We start from the raw sequence: 10,000 nt of genomic DNA, 5'->3' as shown, positions 1-10,000 counted from the left end.
ACACGCACACACACACACACACACACACACACACACACACACACACACACACACACACACACACACACACACACACACACACACACACACACACACACACACACATACACACACACGCCAGATATTTTTTAACAAACGGGGAAATAAAAGAAACAAAGTAAAACAAAGGAAACACGTTATAAAATATAGTGATCGCAATAACCCAAATCTGACTTGATTCTCGCTGCAGTCCGTGTGAAGTCGGGAAGAAGTCTCATCTGGTTGAACTTCGGACGTTGGAAGGGAACAATTAATCATGACGTAAACGAGTAGAAACTTCAAGGGAAACGGAGGATGTTAAGGGAAGTATGGGGGGAAGGGGGAAGTTGTAAGCAGGGAAATAAAGGGGGAGAGGGGAAAATTGAGGTGACGAAGAAGGAAGTGGAGGAGGAAGGAGAAATGAAAGGGGAAGGGAAGGAGGGGAAGGACAAGTAGAGGGGGGAGTGGGAAAGGGAACGAGAAGAGGAAGAAGAAGAAGAAGAAGAAGGAAAAAGGAAAAGGAGGAAGAAGAAAAATAAGAAAAAAAAGAAGATAAAGAAAGAAGGGAAATGGAGGAGGAGAAAAAAGGAAAAAGAAAGAAGGAAGAGGATGACGAGGTAGAAAAAGATAGAGAAGAGACATGATAATAGTTAACAATAATGATATTAATGATAACGCTGATAATGATAAAGATAAAACAAAAAAAAAAGAGCAAAAAACAGAAAAAAAAACTATAATGACAACGGGCGGTTTTTTCCCTACATGGCACAATCCAAAACATTAGATCGACAGCCTGCTTATGATAGACCTTTACCCTGCCCCACGGACCCCCACCCCCCCCCTTCCCCCACCCTTCACTACACCCCTCCCCTTCCCACCACCCCATAAATCCCTCCACCCTCCCTCCACTCCCCCACTCCCCCAAACTCTTAAACCTTCAGCCCATCTATTACCTTCCCAACTTCCATATCATCTTCCCTCCACCCCCCCTCTGGGCGTCGCCGCGGGCCCCCAGTTGGAAAAGTGGCATTAAAATTCCTCTTTTCAGGAGGGGAGGGGAGGGGTCTGTCCACCTCCCCCCCCTCCAAGCCTCTCTTTATGGGTTGTGGGCGTGGGGAGGGTAAAGGGGAGGTTTTTGAAGTGGGGAATGGGAGGGGGGTGGGTGGGTGAGGAGGTAGGAGTGGGGTGGAGAGGGGTAAGTAAGTTGGATTTTGGGTGGTTGGAAAGTGGGGGTGGGAGGGGAGAGGAAGAGGGGGTGGGAGAGGGATTAGGAGTGGGGGGAGAGGGATGGGTGGGCGTGGGATTTGGGAAGGGGGGAGTTGGATAGAGAGTTGGAGTGGGCGTTGGGAGAGGGAGGGAGGGGTGGGAAAAAGTGGGTAGGATAGTAGGAGTGGGGGGTGGGGAGGGGGGGGGAGAGGGGGGGAAAAGGAAAGTGGGAGTGGGTGAGAGGGTAGTAGGGAAGGGGGGCGTGGGGAGGGGGAAAGAGTGGGTGGGGGGTTGGTGGGGGGGGGGAGTATAGGAAATGGGGTGGGAGGGGGGGGAAATAGGTGTTTGGGGTGGGAGAGGGAGTAGGAGTGGGCGTGGGAGAGGAGTAGGAGTGGGCGTTTGGGGGAGGGATGGTGTCGGGCGTTTTGGGGAGGGGGGGTAAAAAGTGGGGTGGGAGAGGGAGTGGAGGGGGGGGGGAGAGGGGTAGGAGGGGCGTGGGAGAGGGGGTGGTTGGGGGTGGGAGAGGAATGGGGTGGGGTGGGAGAGGGGAGAGTGGAGGTGGGGCGTGGGGAGGGGTAGGAGTGGGGTGGGAGAGGGGTAGGAGTGGGGGTTTGGGGGGGAGTGGAATGGGTGTGAAATGGGAGAGGGAGGGAGTGATGGGCACACAGGGGTAGGGGAAAGGGGGAGGGTTTAAGGGGGCCGAGGGGGGGGGGGTTGGGGGGAGGTATGGGAATTGGGGGTGGATAGAAAAAGAATAAGCTATGCCGTTCTGGGGTGGGTTTAGCTTTGGGTGGGGGTGGGGGGTGGGGGTGTGTTACGGAGAAAAAACGAGGGTTGACGCACAAAAAAAAAAAAAAAAAAAAAAAAAATTGCCTAGAATATTTGGGATATTTCGAACCTGAATCCTCACGTGATATAACCTTTTATTTCCGTCGAAGTTACGAGGCATCATGAATGAAAGAAGACATAAAACAATGAATAAAGGTCAAAGAACGGACACGTGGATAGGGTGGAGGTGGAGGTGGAGGACGAGGTGGAGGTGGAGGTGGAGGTGGAGGTGGAGGTGGAGGTGGAGGTGGAGGAGGAGGTGGAGGTGGAGGTGGAGGTGGAGGTGGAGGTGGAGGTGGAGGTGGAGGTGGAGGTGGAGGTGGAGGTGGAGGAGGAGGAGGAGGAGGAGGAGGAGGAGGAGGAGGAGGAGAGAAGAAGAAGAAGAAGAAGAAGAAGAAGAAGAAGAAGAAGAAGAAGAAGAAGGAGGAAAAGGAAAAGTAAACGGAAAAGGAGAATGAGGAATGAAAATGAGAAAAAATAAAGGAAAATATAAGAAGAAATTTGTGAAAGGCAGTAATGGGAGAAGGAAGAGGAGGGAAAAAAGAAGGAGGATGAGAAAATTGAAATAAAGAAGAAAATGGAGAACGGTTAAAATAGAGAAGGGGGAGAAGTAGAAGAATGATAATGTAGGAATAAGGAGAAAATGAAAAAGAAAGGGATAGAAGGGGGAAGGGAAGAAAAGAAAAAAGAAAAGGGGAGGTAAAGAAGAAGGGAAAGGAGAAGGAAGAGGAAAAAGGAATAGGGGAATGTGAAGGCGGTGAAAATAAGGGAAAAAAAGAAGAGGGAAAATAAAAAAGGGAGAAGGGAGGAAATGAGGAGAAGGAAAAGGAAAAGAAGAAGGTGGATGATAAAAGTAGAAGAACGGAAGTGTGGGTGGGGGGGGGGGGGGAAGGTGTAATTCGAAATTGAATAACTTCATAGCTTCGTAATATATGTGTTACATTGAAGTTTTATGGCCTGGAACATCATTACGTTCAAGGTGGCTTTAGATCTTTCAAATAAAATTGCAACTTGTCATGAATATATATTTTTTTTCTCTCTTTCTACTTTTTTTTTCTTCAAATTTCGTTTCTTCATTTTATATATTCTTCCTTTTTTGGCAATGATGTGTTTATATTTAACTCGACTAAATTAAGAATAAGATTCATAATAATCCACGGATGTGTATTAGAGTTCCAAATAAAGTTGGAAGACCTCGATGCTTGGGGGAGGAAGGGGGGAGGGGGTAGAAGAGGAAGAGGAGGAAGAGGAAGAGGAGGGAGAGGAAGAGAAAGAAGAGGGAATGGAATAGGAAGAGAAGACGTCGATGCTTAGGGGAGGAAGGGGGGGAGGGGGTAGAAGAGGAAGAGGAGGGAGAGGAAGAGGAGGAGGGGGTGGAAGAGGAAGATGAGGGAATGGAAGGGAAAAGATGAGGGAGTGGGTGAGAAAGAAGAGGGAATGGAAGAGAAAGAGAAGGGGATGAAAGGGGAAGAGAAGGGAATGGAAGAGAAAGAGGAGGGAGAGGAAGAGGAGGAGGGGAATGGGAGGTGTGAGAAGGGATGGAAGAGGAGGAGGAGGGTGGATGGAAGATGATTAGGTGGAAAGAGGGAAAATGGAAGGCGAAAGAGGAGGAGGGGAGGGTGGATGGGAAGTGGAGGAAGGCAGACTGAAAGAAAGAAACAGGGGGACATAGAAAATGGATGCGGGTTGGGGTTGGGGGGGGGGGGGGGGTGACACATGGCCTATATCTCCTGGATAAGATTTTGACTTCACGTGAAGCCACAGTTTCGTAACGTCCAGATAGTGATACTTCTTGAAACTGACAGCTGAATGTCTGTCCGGGGAGAGATTACAGTCAACGATGATGTTCGCTAGCCACTTTTTTTCCATTTTTTTTCCCTTTTTTTTCTTTTTTTTTGGTCAGTGCTTTTGGTGGAGTAGGAGGGAGGTGTATGAGGCGAGGTATGAGAAGGTAAGAGCGTAGTAAATTCCTTTACGTGAAGAAAAGGAAATAAGAAAAAGAAGACAGGAAGAACAAAAAGAAAAGAAGAAGAAAAGAGAGATTTCGGAGATTTGTTGGGTGCTATCTGTGTTGTAATTTTGGATTTGGAATTACCCCCCCCCCTCTCTCTCTCTCTCTCTCTCTCTCTCTCTCTCTCTCTCTCTCTCTCTCTCTCTCTCTCTCTCTCATCTCTCTCTCTCTCTCTCTCTCTCTCCTTCTCTCTCTCTCTCTCTCTCTCCCTCTCCCTCTCCCTCTCCCTCTCTCTCTCTCTCTCTCTCTCTCTCTCTCTCTCTCTCTCTCTCTCTCTCTCTCTCTCTCTCTCTCCCCCCCCCTCTCTCTCTCTCTCTCTTTTTTTTTCTCTTTCTCTCTCTCTCTCTCTCTCTCTCTCTCTCTCTCTCTCTCTCTCTCTCTCTCTCTCTCTCTCTCTCTCTCTGTCTCTCTCTCTCTCTCTCTCTCCCCCCCCCTCTCTCTCTCTCTCTCTCTCTCTCTCTCTCTCTCTCTCTCTCTCTCTCTCTCTCTCTCTCTCTCTCTCTCTCTCTCTCTCCCCTCTCTCTCTTTTTGTAAGAGGTAGAAAATACTAAGTACCATATATATGCTCTCTCAATACAAAGGGTTAGAATAATGAAAAAGGAAAAAAGGCAAAGAGCAAAGAAAAAAATCATAAAAAGTAAGTAAAAGCACGCATAAATTATTGATAATAATCTTTCGAAGCACTCCTTCATATCAGGCTCACAAGCACTCATTACAGCAGCTCACACGATTTTCCAATATCGGAAAGAGATCATATCAATTACTCAGCCAACAAACCTCGGCTGTGAGACGGGAGGGAGGGGGGAGGGGGGAGGGGGGAGGGGGAAGAGTTCTGGCGTCCTTGTAACGGGGTTCTACGGGAGGGGTGGGAAGGGGGGGAAGAAGTGGGTGGGAGGGGGAAGAAAGGGATGGGAAAAGGGGGTTAAAGGAAGGGGTGGGAAAAAGGGAGAGGAAAGAAGGGTTGGAAGGGAGAAGGAAGGGGTAGGGGGTTGGGATTAGGGTGATGGTATAGGGGGGGGATATGGGGGTGTGAGGGAGGGTGAGAGGAGGGGATATGGGGTGGAATGAGGTGAGGGTGTGAGGTTGGGGTAGAGACAAAGTGGGTAGAAATAAGGGAGTGGGTTTAGGAAGTCGAGGTGAGGTTGAGATAGGTTAGCGAGGACGATTTAAATCCTTGGAGGAGGTGGAATGGGTGGAAGGGGTGGGAATTATATACTATACATAGACTTAGAAGCAGTGATTACTTAAGAGTTAAATTAAGAATAATGTTGGTTGTGAGTGTACGGTTTATATACAAACACCACGACGGCACTTCCTCTCCCACCTCTTCCCCTTTCCTCCTTTTCCCCCTCCTCCTCCCCCTTCTTCTCTTCCTCCTCCCCTTCGCCTCCCCTCTTTTCCCTACCCCTCCGCCTCCCCTCTTTTCCCTACTCCTCCGCCTCCCCTCTCCCCCTTTCCCCTTCCAATGTGCAGAAAAAAAGAAATCAATAAACATTAAGTTTGCAGAAGGAATGAATGAAATTGTTGAAGAAAAGATCGGTTGCATTAGTAAAATTCCGAGTGACTGGATACTATGTGAATGGAGGAATGTCTTCTCAATGAACGTTGCATGTACAGGGTTCATAAAATTGATTGACAAAGAAACAATTAGGGCAGAAGGCAATACAGAGATATGACAAAACAATCAACCAGTGAACACACGGAGAAAGAGATAACCTGAATAAAGGCATAAGTACCATAATCAGATTACGATCCGGGAAAGGGAAAATACAATACCCCTTTATGCTAGCGTGCCATATTTCGCTGCCGGATCGACCGGACTGGCAGCTGGCACCGATGACGTGAGTAATAGAGTAATCAAGATATAATATTCCCAGGTTATGAAGCCAATGCACTGTGTCCGGGCTGATGGCTGTCCATTTTTAGGACGAAAATATTATATTTAGAAATGCCTTTTTCGTTATATTTTTTATGGTCATTTCGGATCTCCCTGTCGGCTTGCCTTTTTTGTTGGTCTCTTTTTTCGGCTCTGTTTCCGTCACCGTCTTTGTCTCTCTGTTTGTCTGCCTGCCTGTCTGTATGTCTGTCTGTCTGTCTGTCTGCCTGTCTGTCTGTCTGTCTGTCTGCCTGCCTGCCTGCCTATATGTGTGTCGTTCTGTCTGGCTGCATGTTTGTCTGTCTGTGTGTCTGGCTTACTGTCTGTCTGTAGTCTGTCTGGCTGTATGATGGTATAGATTCATTGTGTATATGTATCAAAGAGTCTATGAATGTTTGTGTGTGTACGAATAAACTCATTTACATAATTGTAATATCATTCTCTTTATTTATTACAAATGACTGAAATGAACTGAATTACAGCGTTTTTCTTAATTAATGATTAATCCGTGTTAGCGTAACCCCTCCTGTGACAAAAGAGTAATAATAAATATGATGATAAATATGTATTTATGTGTATATAGAAATAAATTTGTTGATTTGTAATACATTTTTATCACAGAGATTAATACTCTTTTTTTCTGGTTAAAACAGAGAATTGAATTACCTATAACTTATAAATTTAGATTAAATGTCTGACTGGCAGCATTGAACAGGATTTTAGCATTATTCGATATCAATTCTCGGATCGAAAATATATTTTGCACTTATTTTCTCATCTTGCAATGGAACATCACTGTAATCTTGTATAAGGCCCTTGTTGCTCTTTCTTGCATGAATCTTGCATTGCTTCTTCATATGCATAGTATACGAGGCGACGGAGTATGTAGCTGAATTATTGCAGATGTAATGAGATAAGTGAAAGAGAAGAAAGCGGAATAAGGGGAGAAGGAAGTGGAGGAGGAAGAGGAAGAGTAAGAGGAAGAGGGAGAGGAAGAGGAGGAGGAGAAGGAGGAGAAAAAAATGAACTGTCGGAGGGTAAGAGAGAGAGAGAGAGAGAGAGAGAGAGAGAGAGAGAGAGAGAGAGAGAGAGAGAGAGAGAGAGAGAGAGAGAGAGAGAGAGAGAGAGAGAGAGAGAGAGAGAGAGAGAGAGAGAGAGAGAGAGAGAGAGGAGAGAGAGAGGAGAGAGGCAAATAGACAGACGTACCCAGTATGGTAACATTCCAACACCTACCTCAGCCTTTTTGGATGTGACCTAAACACTTTCGACTCCAAACATAAACAAAGATAGAGAACTTTTGCTGCCGGCGAAAGTAAGAATAAATATATACACGTGTGCGTATATGTGTCGACAAAACTCCCTGTGTGCACACCTGGTTCTTCCCTAAATAGAACACGAACGCGGCTATAGAACCCTTGAGTAAACACTTCCTCTAAACTCTTTGTGTCCATAAACAATACATAGTCACAGACACACCAAAGGCTATGCGTCTGCTGAGAGAAAGGGGCATACGAGTTTTTATTTTCTGTGGTTTTCGGTCTACGGGCGCCGTGGGACCGGATCTTTCGCCGGGTGGAGAGATTGACGTGGACGTATGATTGTTTGTTTGTTTGTGTATGTATATGTGCATGTATATATGTGTGTATGTGTGTGCGTATCTATGCATCATGCTTATGTATGTATGTATGTATATATTTATGTTTGCATGAATAAGCACGCACATGTGTGTGCACGTTAGAATGGACGGAAGCACGAACCTACCTGCCCACTCGCTTACTAACCTACCCAAATACGTACGCGCTTACACGTGCACGAACACGCGCACTCTCACACACATTCACGTACACGCACACGCACAACCTCCCCATACAGCCCTTCCCCACACAACATCCCACACACATCTAACACGAGTACAGCCTCCCCTCCCCTGCCTGTACACACACACAGACGCCGCCGAGAAATGCGAGCGTGTTGGAACGGGACAATGGACAAGGGAATGAAAAGCAAGTCAAAAATAATTCAACTCGAACCCACACGAGCGAGACCATTTGTTTAAACGTATTTTTTTTATCAATACTCAGACAATGGTGCTCTTTTCATCACTGTATACAGACATCACATCATATCTCCATCACTGCACAATCATCACATCCATTTCCGTCTCTGTACAGACACTATATTGTATACATCACTATACAGACATCAAATTACATTTCCAAATTACACGCCCATCACTTTATAGACATAACATCATAGCTGCATCATTAAACACACACCACATCGCATCTCCCACTATGCAGACACAACATCGCAGCTGCATCACTATACACAATACCTCCACCACGGCTGTAGTCACCATAAACAGCAGATTTTCCTTTTTATTCATGGTAATTAACCGGGAGTGGGCCGTGTGCAAAGCAGGAGGTATTTGGTGAATGGGATTTTGGGGGGAAGGGGGAGGGGGGTGTGGAGAGGGGGAAGGTGGTGGGGAGAGGGGGAAGGGGAAGAGGGGACGAAGCGGGGAATAGAGTGGCGGGAGAGGAGAAGAGGGGAAAGGGGAGGGGAGAGGTGAAAGGGGAAAAGATCGGTAGAAAGGAGGAGAATACGGAAAACGTGGAGTTGATTAAAGAAACGGGGATAAGGGAACGGAGGAGGGAGGGAGGAGAAAGAGGATGGCGGGAAAGTGCGGGGGAGAGGAGACGCCGATGCTCCAACCCTCTCCTCCTCGGCCCCTCCTCTCCTCTCTCGCTACCGCTCTCCTCATCCGCCTCCAACATTTTCCTCCATTACCCCCCTTTCCCTCTATTTCTAACCCTTCCTCCTTCACCCCATCTTCCTCCACCCCCTCCTCCTGCATCCCCCTTCCTCATCCACCCCCTCTCCCTGCACCCCCTTCTCCCCCACCCCGTCTTCTTCCACCCCCTCCCTCCTCCCCCTCCTCCTCAACCCCCTCTCCCTACACCCCGTCTTCTTCCACCCCCTCCTCCCCCACCCCCAACCTCACCCACACCTGGCAGCTGATAATTAAAGAGCAGAGAAAAGAGCAGCGATATACTGACGCCTTCGGCCCCTGGGCAAAAGGATGAAAACTTTAGTATGGTATCAACGCGTCGGCCTCATTGGCATTCATGGAAATCATCATCTTCATCAACAACCATCATCTTTTTCTTCATACTCCTAATATCAATTCAAAAAAAAAAAAAAAAAAAGTATTACCAATAACCATATTATCGTCACTGTAATATAATCACTCAAAGCCGATGCAGAATAAAACCTTTTAAAATTTGGGAACATTATCGAAAAAATAACATAAATGATCTGAATATGGCTTGCGTTTTAAACATTCATGCCCTTCGGCCACAGCCCGAGTCTAGTTATAGAAAGGGCAGATAAAAAGAAAAAGAAAAAAAAAAACGAAAAAAAAAACCAATAGAACTCCTTTTTTAAATATTTTACAGAGGACTTTGGTGGAAGAGATCCAGTTTTTAAACTATTTATATATGTATGTGTATGTGTTTTTCCTTAAGCTAACAGAATTAGGAAGAAACAGAAAAGATTGAATCAGTCATAGTTTCTATGCATAGACATGATCTTGCAAGCTGGTGCAACTTGAAGATATGCAGTGACTTTACTTAATGGAATTGGTGTTTGTCTTTGTGCGAAAGCATGTTTATCTGCAAGGATGCGTTTGCGTGTGTGTGTGAGAGTTGTACGTGTTTGTTTGTTTGTTTGTTTATGTGTGTGTATGTGTTTATGTGTGCGTATGTGTGTGTGTGTGTGTGTGTGTGTGTGTGTGTGTGTGTGTGTGTGTGTGTGTGTGTGTGTGTGTGTGTGTGTGTGTGTGTGTGTGTGTGTGTGTGTGTGTGTGTGTGTGTGTGAGAGAGAGAGAGAGAGAGAGAGAGAGAGAGAGAGAGAGAGAGAGAGAGAGAGAGAGAGAGAGAGAGAGAGAGAAAGATAGAAAGAGAGAGAGCAAAAAGGCAAGTAAATAAGAAGGAAAGTAAATGAGAAGCTTAAGTTAAAGGTATATAATCAGAGAGACAGACAGGTAACCAGGCAGACTA

The sequence above is a fragment of the Penaeus chinensis genome, chromosome 24 (assembly GCF_019202785.1).
Source record: "Penaeus chinensis breed Huanghai No. 1 chromosome 24, ASM1920278v2, whole genome shotgun sequence".
NCBI lineage: Eukaryota > Metazoa > Arthropoda > Malacostraca > Decapoda > Penaeidae > Penaeus > Penaeus chinensis.
This window is presented reverse-complemented; position numbering follows the sequence as displayed.